The sequence below is a fragment of the Pygocentrus nattereri genome, chromosome 26 (genome assembly GCF_015220715.1).
Source record: "Pygocentrus nattereri isolate fPygNat1 chromosome 26, fPygNat1.pri, whole genome shotgun sequence".
In the NCBI taxonomy this organism is placed as follows: Eukaryota; Metazoa; Chordata; class Actinopteri; order Characiformes; family Serrasalmidae; genus Pygocentrus; species Pygocentrus nattereri.
The window spans coordinates 9,578,763-9,590,229 of record NC_051236.1 but is presented as its reverse complement, the minus strand read 5'-3'; the positions used below and the strand labels follow the sequence as shown (position 1 = coordinate 9,590,229).

General features: G+C 40.3%; 1 long non-coding RNA gene across 2 annotated transcripts; it reads left to right on the top strand.

Annotated features, from left to right (window-relative positions):
- The first annotated feature begins 1,271 nt into the window (after positions 1-1,271).
- Positions 1,272-4,436, top strand: LOC108415096. Of its 2 annotated transcripts, none has more exons than XR_005129726.1 (5): positions 1,272-1,369; positions 2,001-2,090; positions 2,914-3,007; positions 3,130-3,222; positions 3,407-4,436. It is a non-coding gene; the product is annotated as an uncharacterized LOC108415096 (long non-coding RNA). The 2 variants fall into 2 exon arrangements; XR_005129725.1 differs by having other exon boundaries at positions 2,874-3,007.
- The last annotated feature ends 7,031 nt before the right edge of the window (positions 4,437-11,467 follow it).

Below are 11,467 nucleotides of genomic sequence, written 5' to 3'. Positions count from 1 at the left end.
CCTGATGCCCACAAGCCAGATAAAATCTCCTGGAATCTAGAACGAGCGGCCAAGAGCACACACAAACGCGACACAGACTTTTTTTTCCCAATCACGCAAAAACTTCCGGGAGACTTGGGATGTCTGCGTATACATACTTGCCTGTTTTAACATGCACTGCTTGTACTCACCTTCAGGTCCTAAAAGGAGTAGCGAGTGTGACTCCTGGGCTTTTACTTACCTGGGCGAGTCCACCCTCTGTAGTAGAGGAGGGGACTGAGAACCTGTAAATACAAAGAGAAATGTGAATCGTGCGAACATTGTAAATAACGGTGATTGATTACTGTTTCTCTGGCCTTGTATTTTGATGGCCACGTATAATATTGTGCCATATTCATTTCAACGTGTAAATAGGAAATGTATGGTTTATTTTCCTACCTGTGGGGGGAATGGAATAGCTTGGGGGAGGAGTTACCTGTATATATATGGCTCTGTAACCCGCCGTTTGGGTTACTTCTATAGTGCTACCCTATACCTGTTTGTAAGGGTTATTTGCGTGACTAGCCTTATGTGACTTTGCAGTCATAGTCGAATTACCTCTGTTGATTAAGGTTGTGTTTTTTTTTATTGTTTTAAAAAGTGTGCTTGCAAATACACTGTTGTGGCAAAGTAAAAGGTGAGGGGTTAAAAAGAACTTCCCTACCCCTGCCCTTTCTTTTTCAGCGTCTAGCTGCTTGCCCTACACTACCCATAAGGCATGCCATTTTTATTCTTTTGGGGTAGTTGTGGCCATGCTTTATTGCATGTGGATTAAAGTAAACAAAAGTATTCCAGAAACCAAGTTCAACCATTGCATTATTTATGTTAAAATGGTTCTCTATAGCACCAAAAGGGGTTCTTCTGCTTGGTATCACAATAATAGAAGAACCCTTTTTTGTTCTATATAGAACCACAGTATCCTTCAATCTGAAGAATCATTTCATTATGGAAAGAACTATTAAAGCACTCTAAATAGATCCATTGCCTTTACTGAAGAACCCTACAGGAACCCTATCACTGTAAAAAATATTTGTCCTGTGTATTTAAAAATAAACATAGGCACAACATGAAATATAAAAATAGTTACCCCAAAAACAAAAAATAGGTTGTACCATCATCTGCAGCATTTTTACCATGCGACATAGAATTTTATATTCAGTGAATGAACATTTCTGTTTTCAGTCAACGCGTTAAGTCCAAAGAAAAAACTGTTGGGTGAGCAACAGTGAAACTACTGCGCATGCGCACAAGAGGGACGTATTTCTGGCGCTTTCTAGACCAAAATGAAGACGAAGACCCAGTATTTTACAACCAGCCCAGAAGACTCCAAAGTACCTTGAGAGACGTTCATGTGAGTTTTATTAACCTAACACAACTAATTTATTGGTGTTTGTTGAGTTCAAACTTTGAATGAGGTCTTCAAACATACTTTCAAACGCAACTCCTATCAAAGCTAGTTAACTAACGTTGCACTCTCCGGACTAGTTCTAGCTAACCAGCCCCTCTGTTAGCTACTCTCCGGACTAGTTCTAGCTAACCAGCCCCTCTGTTAGCTACTCTCCGGACTAGTTCTAGCTAACCAGCCCCTCTGTTAGCTACTCTCCGGACTAGTTCTAGCTAACCAGCCCCTCTGTTAGCTACTCTCCGGACTAGTTCTAGCTAACCAGCCCCTCTGTTAGCTACTCTCCGGACTAGTTCTAGCAAGCCAGCTGTGGTGTGGGTTACTAAATTTATTTGTGTGAACTGTTCACTTCGATTTGACTAATGGTAGGTTGGCTTAGCTGGCTTGTTCTGTGTTTAAATTAAACATTTGTTTAATTATGTATAAATAAGTACTTGGGCTATAGATTGGAAGCATTTTTCAGATTTTTTTCAGCCATGTTTTTCTGTGTGCCATACAACTTTTGTATTCCGTATACAGACATTATTAACAAAATAATTTATTTTTTATTTCCTCTTTATTGTTTGTCTTCATTCACAAGGTCGAAATCCAATGCAGTGGCGTTACTGTAAATTCGCTGCAGAGCAAGACATCCTGTTCAAGCACTACAGACTTCATCATTGGCAGACAGGTAGAGATTGTTTTCCTTGCTTTATCCAGATTGTGTTAATACGTTCAAAACGACAGGAGCATTAAAGACACACTTGTGGAGAATACATTCTAAATCAGACAAATTTAAAGAGAATGTCACATTTTGTTGTGAATTATGTGAATTCAAGAATGTTTGCTCCCAGGCATCATTTCTTCGCCATTTAGGAAGACATCTTCAAAACCATGAGAGAGTTCAATGTCCATTTTCAAACTGTCTTTTTAGTAGTAACAGTAACGCCACCTTCAGAGCTCACAAGTCCAAAAAGCACCCACACCACACAGTACATGATTTCCAGACATCTGTCTGTACTGCAGGTAATGCAGGTAATACAGGCAATGAGATTGCTACAACTTCAACACAAAGTGTACAAAGTGATGCAGGAGAAATTCATGCTGAAAGGGGCATTTCAGACTTTGAAGCTGTTGATACTGTGCAAATAGTTGAACACAAGGTTGCAGCCCTTTTCTTGTTTGCATACATACACAGAACGGCAAGTGCCGTTCAACACATACTTGACAGTGTGAATGATATTCTATCAATATCAAATGTAAACACATGTCGTGCAATTGAGGAAGTTCTGCGAAGACACAATTGCAATTTTGATCAGTCAGTTGTTTCAGACATTGGAGATGCTCTTCACAATTCGAATCCATTTTTGAGCAAAACCTCTGAAAATGGTCCTTTATCGACTGACTACAAGAGGAGCAATTACTTTAAATCCAATTTTGATGTGATTGAACCTGTTGGATATGTTTTTAACAGGGCAAAGAAACAGACATTTGTTTATGTCCCTGTTCTCAAGACATTGAAGAATCTTTTGAGTAAGCCTGAAGTACTCGAGAAGACGTTTCCAATCCAAGAGAGCACCCAAGGTCTTTACACATCATGTTTTGATGGTAAGTATTTCAAAGAAAATACACTTCTTCGTGGGCAAGATTTGTTTTGGTCAACATCTTAAGTTGCCACTATTAACCACCTCTCCACTGTTTCCGTTTTTTAATTTATTATTTTGACACAGACCACAAACTTGACGGCACATAGAAGATATACTGTCCTCCGGGGTTTTCCGCTGTACATGAGGGAGAGGCCTTCCATTTCAAAGACCTTACTTGTAATTTGTTTTTCTCACTAATGTAAAAAAAAAAAGTTACTGATATATATGTATGTGTGTGTGTGTGTGTGTGTGTGTGTGTGTGTGTGTATATATATATATTACACACACACACACACACAGTTTAATCAAGTGATGCATGATATGAAAATATCAGTCAGTCAAGGTTTCTTGTTTTCCACAGGATGCTGAAGCATTGGAGGACCACACAAAGAACATGAAAATGGGAATTCTTGAAGTGGTGAAGGAGAGTGCTGATCCATCGCGATCACTGACCAGTGTGGTCAATGTTGCAGTTGTGCTTGAAGAGGAGGTAGTAATGGATAACTTGCCTGACTACACTAATGCCTTCATTCTGCTCTTTGGACTTCTGTATGCACTAAACATAGAATATCCAAAAGACTTAAAATACACATTTGAAGTGGTCCAAAAAGTGTTCCTTCATCTTGGAAACGAGTGCACAGCCAGAGTGCAGTCTCTAAAGAACAAGTTAGTGCACATGTAATCACTACACGCATAAGCGTTATTTTTTTTATTTTTAAATTTTTTTTGTGACTTACAACACACAATGCGGTGCTTTTATTTTATGTTGTCCATGTTCACCTCTGCTTGGAGCAGTTTGCTACTCATTTAAGAGTACCCATCTAAAATGGCTGAGATGACTTGGTTTGATTCGGTTTTGTTCCACTTTTAAAAAAAAAAAAGACTGTTTTAGTTCTTGTCTTTGTCGTAAATGCTGCAGTTTTTTTTAAAACAGCATTGTCGTTGTTTCCTTCTTTGCTAGCTTCAATGTTAAATATTCATTCCACTTTTAGAAATCACACACACTTTATGTTCAGTTTTTCTGTTAGCGTAACCTTCTAAAACTTTTGTTCTCTAAAGTACAAGGTATTGTACTAATTTCTGCATGAATGTCACAGATGTTTGACTGCTGTTCTGGCACTAGTGGCAACATTTGTCACAAATGTGTGTATTTAAAGTAAGAGTTTGTTTTATTACTACTTATTTTTGTAAAGTTTTGCTACCTATACCACTGAAATGGACACACACAAGTGCAATAATGCTGCTATAAAGGAACCATTTAATATATCTATTAAAGTAATTTGTTAGTTTTAAAGCAGCTTTAATATGCCTAGTAGATGTTTTATCACTGTTAACTATAAAAATCTGATGTTTTTAATATTTTTGCAAATAAATGCATTTGTTAAAAAGTATGTTTAATTTTCAGTGTTTCCTTTAATTACATTTAGTATATTTTACATTTACTTGATGCAGCATAAAATTGGCAGTTTGGTCAACTTTGATAGTGCTTAATAATTAACTGAACTAAAGAAATGGAGCTGACACAATGCAAAATATGTAGTTGGACCAACTTAGGTGTATTTGGTTCACAGATAAAATTTCATTGACTCAACTTTCTTTAATTGGACCAAAATTCTAGGGTTGTCAGCAGAACTTAAAATATGCATCTCACAGAACATAAATTAGACCAACTAAAAAAAATAGGTGCAACGGGTCACTAGAAAATTTTAAGTTGGTGAGAGTTAAAATTTTTTACAGTGTAAGAGTGTAGTACAAAAGTAAAAAAAAACAACCATAAACAAAAGAAAAAAAAACAGTGATTAGATAATAAATTCATAATGATGAATCCACATATCTATATCCACATCAATTAATGCAAGAGATCCAGGTCATTTAGAATGTTCTAGCAGCTCAGGTTCCTGATTTTCAGACTATGGCTGTATGGACTACATCCCTCAGAACCAGATTCTCTGCAGAAAGGGATAGCATTTATGAAATGATTTAAAGTGCACAGATTAAATTTACAAAAAGCAACCCAGTTGAGCATTCATAAGATGTCTTCACACATCTTCCATTTTTTGCTCTTCAGCCACCTCTGATACGTGCAACACAGCCACTCTTGTGACCTGTAAACGGGACAAGAGACTGATCAGACTTCAGATTGCAATGGATGGTCCTCTTAACTTGCCATTTTGACAGACACTTTGCTTCCAATTTCCTTACACTGTGTCCTTTACACAATTAATGAAAGAGCTTTAGTCAGATAGCCTTGCATTTTTAAATAGAATAGTGGACAAGTGTATGTAAAATGTATGTATTTATAATGGAGGTGTTGAGCATTCTCTTCTGTCCAGTGTATCCAACATTATAGTAGCTCCTCCTTTGATCCAAATGGTCATATTAATGCAAATTAGGTGCAAGTTGTTTCCAGAATTGATCCATAAGGTTCTGAGGCATACCCAAGTGGCTTAGAGTTCAAAACTACCACCTGGAGAGCACTCTTATTGAAGCAAGCCTCTCTCTCACATACCCAACCAAACTGGGGAGCATTTGGTGGATTAAATCTGAAAAAGATCTGGTAACTCACCAACAGGGTTTTCAGTTGTGGTTCCAGTGTTGCAAAGGCCTTAAGTTGGTTCCACAATCAAACAGAATTTCTCTTGATCAGCCTCTTCTGGAAAAGAAGCAGTGTAGGGCCAGTAGGAATGCATCTATATCCAATGAGTTGAGGAGTTCAATACAAACTGCATGTGTTTAGTACTGCCTTCAGATCTCTGCATGTATCTATTCTGTTGCAAGATGTAAGAGACACTCATCAAATTGTTTTATGAGGAGATTTGTTGCTGGGTGTCATGGGTCCAGGTCAATGGGATGGACTTTTCTATTGGGAATGTATTGTCTCCGCAGCCATCCTCCTACTCATCTTATAAGTCGTGGGATCCTACAGCTGTCTGTGGTTTGGCGCAGATTTGTGTCCATAAAGGGCAGCCACTTCTTTAGGAAAAATGTGAGCTTGACACTCTTTCAGCAATTGGACTTCAGCTTCTCGATAGCTAATGGACTGGTGAGTGATCACTGGAAACTCCTTGGCTGCTCCATGACATGCTATTTGGGATGCTTCTACCAGCTCTTTCCATGTGCCTAATTCAGGGTCTGACTGAAGCCACTCTAACACTTGTGGAATCCATCCAGAGGGTTGTCTGGTGGATTGTGTCACTTTAATATTTACAAGCTTGGATAAGTGAGCTCCAGCTAATGCAGCATGACGTTCCAGAAGTGGCATGGACAGTTCTTTCTTGGAGGCAACCCTTGACATCATCATTATAATGGAGATGTGAATGGTGTTCACAACTGCCAAATAAGCCACATCCCCATGTGCCTTTTCAGAGGCATAGAAGAACATATGGAAGTCACACTCCAGGTCTACACCCTCTATACTCTAAGCAATAGAGTAGCAGCAGTGGATGGATGTTGCAGTAAGTTACTGTAACTCACTCTTCCAGCGATTCTAGGTCTTGCACAGGGCTGGGGGTAGATCAGGATCATCTCACTCTGTTCTTTTAGACCATAGCTGGTAGATTAGTACCTTAGCTTGGGTGGTAAATGGTATAACAAAACCCAAAAGGTCATACTGACTGGCTAGTACTAGATAGGCTGTCCTCATAGTCAGCACTGTATTTGCAATGGCTTGGTGATGATTGCCAAGTGTATCACCTGTACAGTTCCACCTGACACCCAAAGTAGGCTCCAATGGGTCAGTTCAATTAAGACCTAGCCATTGCTCTGTAATCAAAGATCTTGCATCAATAGGACTTGGTAGTTTCAAGGTAAATATGGCACATCAAGGGCTGCTTGTTATACTGAATGGCAGCATCTCCCATTGGTACATATCTGATGGGTCCTTACAGTGCAAGTCTTTCCACATGAAGTAAACGAAGGGTCTGTCCTCAGGCAGCAGGCAGATCTGTTTAAACATTCCCTGTATATCTCTGCTAACAGCAACGTGATGCTGTCAGAACCATGGGAGCATATCTAGCAGCGATGGACCCGGCACAGGCCCTAGTAGGAGTTGTTTGTTCAGAGACATGCCTTGAAACTTGAAGGAGCAGTTGAATACTAGTCTTGGTTTGTTGTTGTGACACACTGGGGGAGATACCAGGATGATTACTTTCTCATGGTCTCCTTTAAGTCTCCTTTCTGTGTTCCTGTTTACTATGACAGACTCGATAGAACCTTTAATCTTGGGTTCATTAGGCTTACAGAGAAGGAAGGTGGCATAGTGCTGAACTCCCCAATGCTAACCTGCTCTGTTCTATCCTCAAGATGTTTCATAGCTTCTTGACCCTCTTGAGAATAAACCACTAGCTTCTCATTAAAATTGGGCAGAACATACCTCCCGATAAGCAAAAAGTAGGAAGGGCAACCACTTGTCCCAATTCTTTCCCGTATCTGACACAAACTTTCTCAACATGAATTTCAATGTTTGATTGAACCTTTCAACAAGGCCATCAGTTTGTGGGTGATAGGGTGTGGTGTGAACGCCAGTGATTCCCAGATGCTGGTGAATTTGCGACAAGAGACAAAAGTGACATTTGAACCTCGGTCAGTAAGACTTTCATCAGGAAAAGAGTTGTACATGGGCATACATTATCTTAGCAGTTATGATGGAGCATAGAGGAAAGGCCTCTGGGAAGCGTGTGGCATAATCACAAACAACTAATATGTACCTAAACCCAGAGCTGCTCTTCTGAAGAGGGCCTATATCCATAGCCACATGTCTGAAGGGTGTGGAAATAATGGGCAAGGGCTGCAGAGGTGCTTTATCAGAATGTTGAATGTCAGATTTTTTATCAGTCAGGGCATGAACTACAGTATTTCTGGTCATCAGAATACATAGAAGGCCAGAAGAAGCGAAAACTAACCCTGAGGTAGGTTTTATTTTGTCCTAGATGACCATCCCATGGAATGGTTTGTGCAAGATGTAGCACTAAAGAGCTACAGCTAGTGGCAACAACCAAATGGTTATCAGGTGAATCTGCCAAATAAAGAATGTTGTTCTCAAGAACATCTAAGTGACCCATTGCTAATCCCCTGTCCCACCTGTTCATACAAGTGAGCAAGGGAAGGATCTTCTCACTGGAGAGTGTCTATGTTTGTGGGGACCTGCCATTTGACTAGTGGTGAGAGGTGTGATTTGTGGTGGATGTATGGGTGATCCAAAAGCTTTCTCAAGGCACCATTTGACGTGGCTTCTTAAGATGGCCTATAGACACCTTGTGTCCTTGCTGCCAACAATAGAAACATATCAAGATAACTTTTGCTTTTTGTCTGTCTCACGTATCCTTAGGTAGGCCTTGTTCTGGATAAGAGCTGACATTACCCTCAACAAGCATTCAGATACTACGCTAGTGGTAGGCCTTGCCTGCTAGCAATGGAACAAGTCAACAAATTCATTATTCAACTGGCCATCCCCAGGTTTTTGCCAAGCATTCAAAGCAGAGCACGTAATTCTCAATGTCCTCCCCAGCTTGGATAGAAGGCATTTTTGGCTCAGTCCAGTACACCTCTATGGTCCTTGAGCTGGGCCTTGCCTGTGCAGGTTCAGAGATTTGTGCAAGTTGAGGAACCAGTTCCTGATAATTCTGATGGCCAAATGTTTGAGTGCGCCTGGGCAATGGTGTGAGAAGAGGCACTCTGGGACTCTGGTCATCTGGAGATCACTGAGGATCTAGACATCCCAGCTTCAGCACCTGGCTCCATGCTCATATCATCTGGTCATGCTTTTGCAAGGCTGGTTCTCAACTCCTGGAACTCATGAACAAGTCTCTCTTCACAGTCTTGCTGGGTAGAGAGAAACTGGCCCAGAAGGTTTGTCAGTTCTACACACCAGATGGCTTAAGTGGATCAACACGAGGGCCACCCTTGTCCTGTTAGACGTGCCCCCTGGGCTGTGTACTCCCCTTCTGAGTCCATTGTGTCTCACCAGTCATCTGCGTCTGACTGCTGCAGAAGATTTTGGCTTTGCAGGACACACTTTCTGTGACCGCAGATGAGTTCTCTTTGACACCTTCACTTTCTTGCAGCTTACTATCCTACAGCTTCCACCATCTGTCACATCTTGTTTGCAGGTGAGAGTAGATATGCTCTGAAAAGGTTGTGAGTTGTAAGACAAAGTGACGGCAAACCACAATAGAACATTCAGTGCAAGGGTGTTTATTTAGTGAAAGCTGTCAAGAAATAAATAAAAGAAAAAAAAAAACTATTTAAAGAATATATTAACAGTCCCCCTGTTAGTCAGGGCTATAGTAATCAGCAAGAGATAGAATGTGGGTTAGCAGAAAAAAGAAAATAAAAATTGTGACATGTGCACAACTTTCGACACATTACTAAGTCAGTACTTAGTAACAGCCCCTTTGGAAGATATCAAAGCATGCAAACACTTTTTGTAGCCAGGTACGAGTCTTTCTATTCTTCTTTTCTGGAACTGTCACCCATTCCTTTCTTGCGAAACGCTTGTAGTTCTGTGATATGTCTTAGGCCAGCTTACATGCAAAGCATGCTTTATCTTGCATTCTTTAAGAGTACACGGTGTATTTTGTTGTTTGTTGTAGATAATTTTCAACCTCTTTTCAGATGATTTCTTACATGATTGTGTTACATATTAACATTTTTTATGACCTTCCAAAACTCACATGACATTTTGTTCCCGAGTCCCTTAACTGAAGCGTCATTTAACAGCTTAAATATAAAACACACACTACTACAGAAATGCAAAGCCTGCCACCATAACATAAATGAAATACAACAGAATAAAAGTCCCCCTGATAGTCATGGCGCTAGTAATCAGCAAGGGATGGAATGTGGGGTATCCCCATGAGGATATTAACTCTAGTAAAGGTCTTCAACTCCTCCACCACTGTGCTGCACCTTGAGCTGGTAGTATTCCAGCAAGTGGTAGAAGAGATAGCAAGGATTCCTGGCTTCTTTGGAGGCACACAGACAGGAATACACTCCATGCGGGGTAGAAGACGTAGTTAATGATAGGTCTCCCACTTATCTCACCATCACTGTCCAGATAACTCAGAAGATAGTTACAGCAGACCGGCGGCTGTGCTACAGCAGCTCACCTGGGTCACTGGGTGAAGGGCAGGAAACACCCTGGACAGGTCACACACACACACACCTGACTATATAGTTTCACTTTGTAGTTCTAAGTTAAGTTAAGTGATATTTTTTTGTTGCCACAACCAGGGAAATTCCACCTCCACATTTATCCCATCCATGAAGTGAAACACCACATAGGGCTGTCAAAGTAGTGAACAGTAGTGTTCAGTAGTGAACACACACTTGCCCGGAGTGGTGGGCAGCCCTATCCAAGGCGCCCGGGTAGCAGTTGGAGTTAGGTGTCTTGCTCAAGGACACCTCAGTCATGGACTGTCGGCCCTGAGGATCGGCAACCTTCCGGTCACAGGGCCAGATCCCTAACCTCCAGCCCACGACTGCCCCAATTCTACAATTACAGACTGTAGTCCATCTCTTTCTCTGCATACTTTGACACTCTGTTCTTCAGTGGTCAGAGGTGGACTGAGTCTTCCTTAAGAGTTCTGCAGACAAACAGCATCCGCTGTGAGAGGACAGAATCGATGGACTAAAGCCAGAACTTTTTTCTGTTAAACCCTAAGTCGTGGGGATAAATAACTTCTATAAAGGCTGCATTGAATCTTGTTTATTTTGTAAATATTTTTCAGTTTTTGTGTGCTCTTTTTGGATTTTACTTTCATCACTTATAAATAGTGCACTTATTTGGTGGTGTCATAGAACTAATAATAGGTGTGGATATTAAACTACAGAACTCCTATTGTCCTGGCTTACCTAGCATTTCCCCTTGGGCACTATGACCACACACAAAAAAACCCCAGTAAGATTATATTAAAAAAATACCAGTTTACCAAGATTCATGTGTCCATAGAATGACATCAATAAAGTGCCAGTGCAAATACTCAGCAATACTGCTTGTGCTGATTTTGTCAAAATGTGGTGCTAGTGGTTCAGAGACCTATTTTACTTCATAAAAGCAATTTTCCTATAGATTAATGTTTCCTTGGTAAGATTATGCTAATAAAGGAACAGTGAGTTTGGGCCTTAGTCCAACAGTCAGAAATCCAGTTTTTCTATTCTGATATAAAACATGGTGCCAGTGCTCCAAAGCCTACATTTTGAAAATATTACTTTCTTAAAGAACCGTGTGTTCTAAATAAGATCAAATTAATGAAGGCTGAAAACTGTATTTCCTAAGCACAACCATATTACCTAAACCTCCCCCAAGCCCCTCAGTACTGCTTGAGAAAGTGGCGAGACCACAAAGTCATTCAAACGTTCAAGGTAAGAATTTAAATTTCGCTTCTTTTTAAATAACCACTTAAGTTTCTGAAATACACATTTA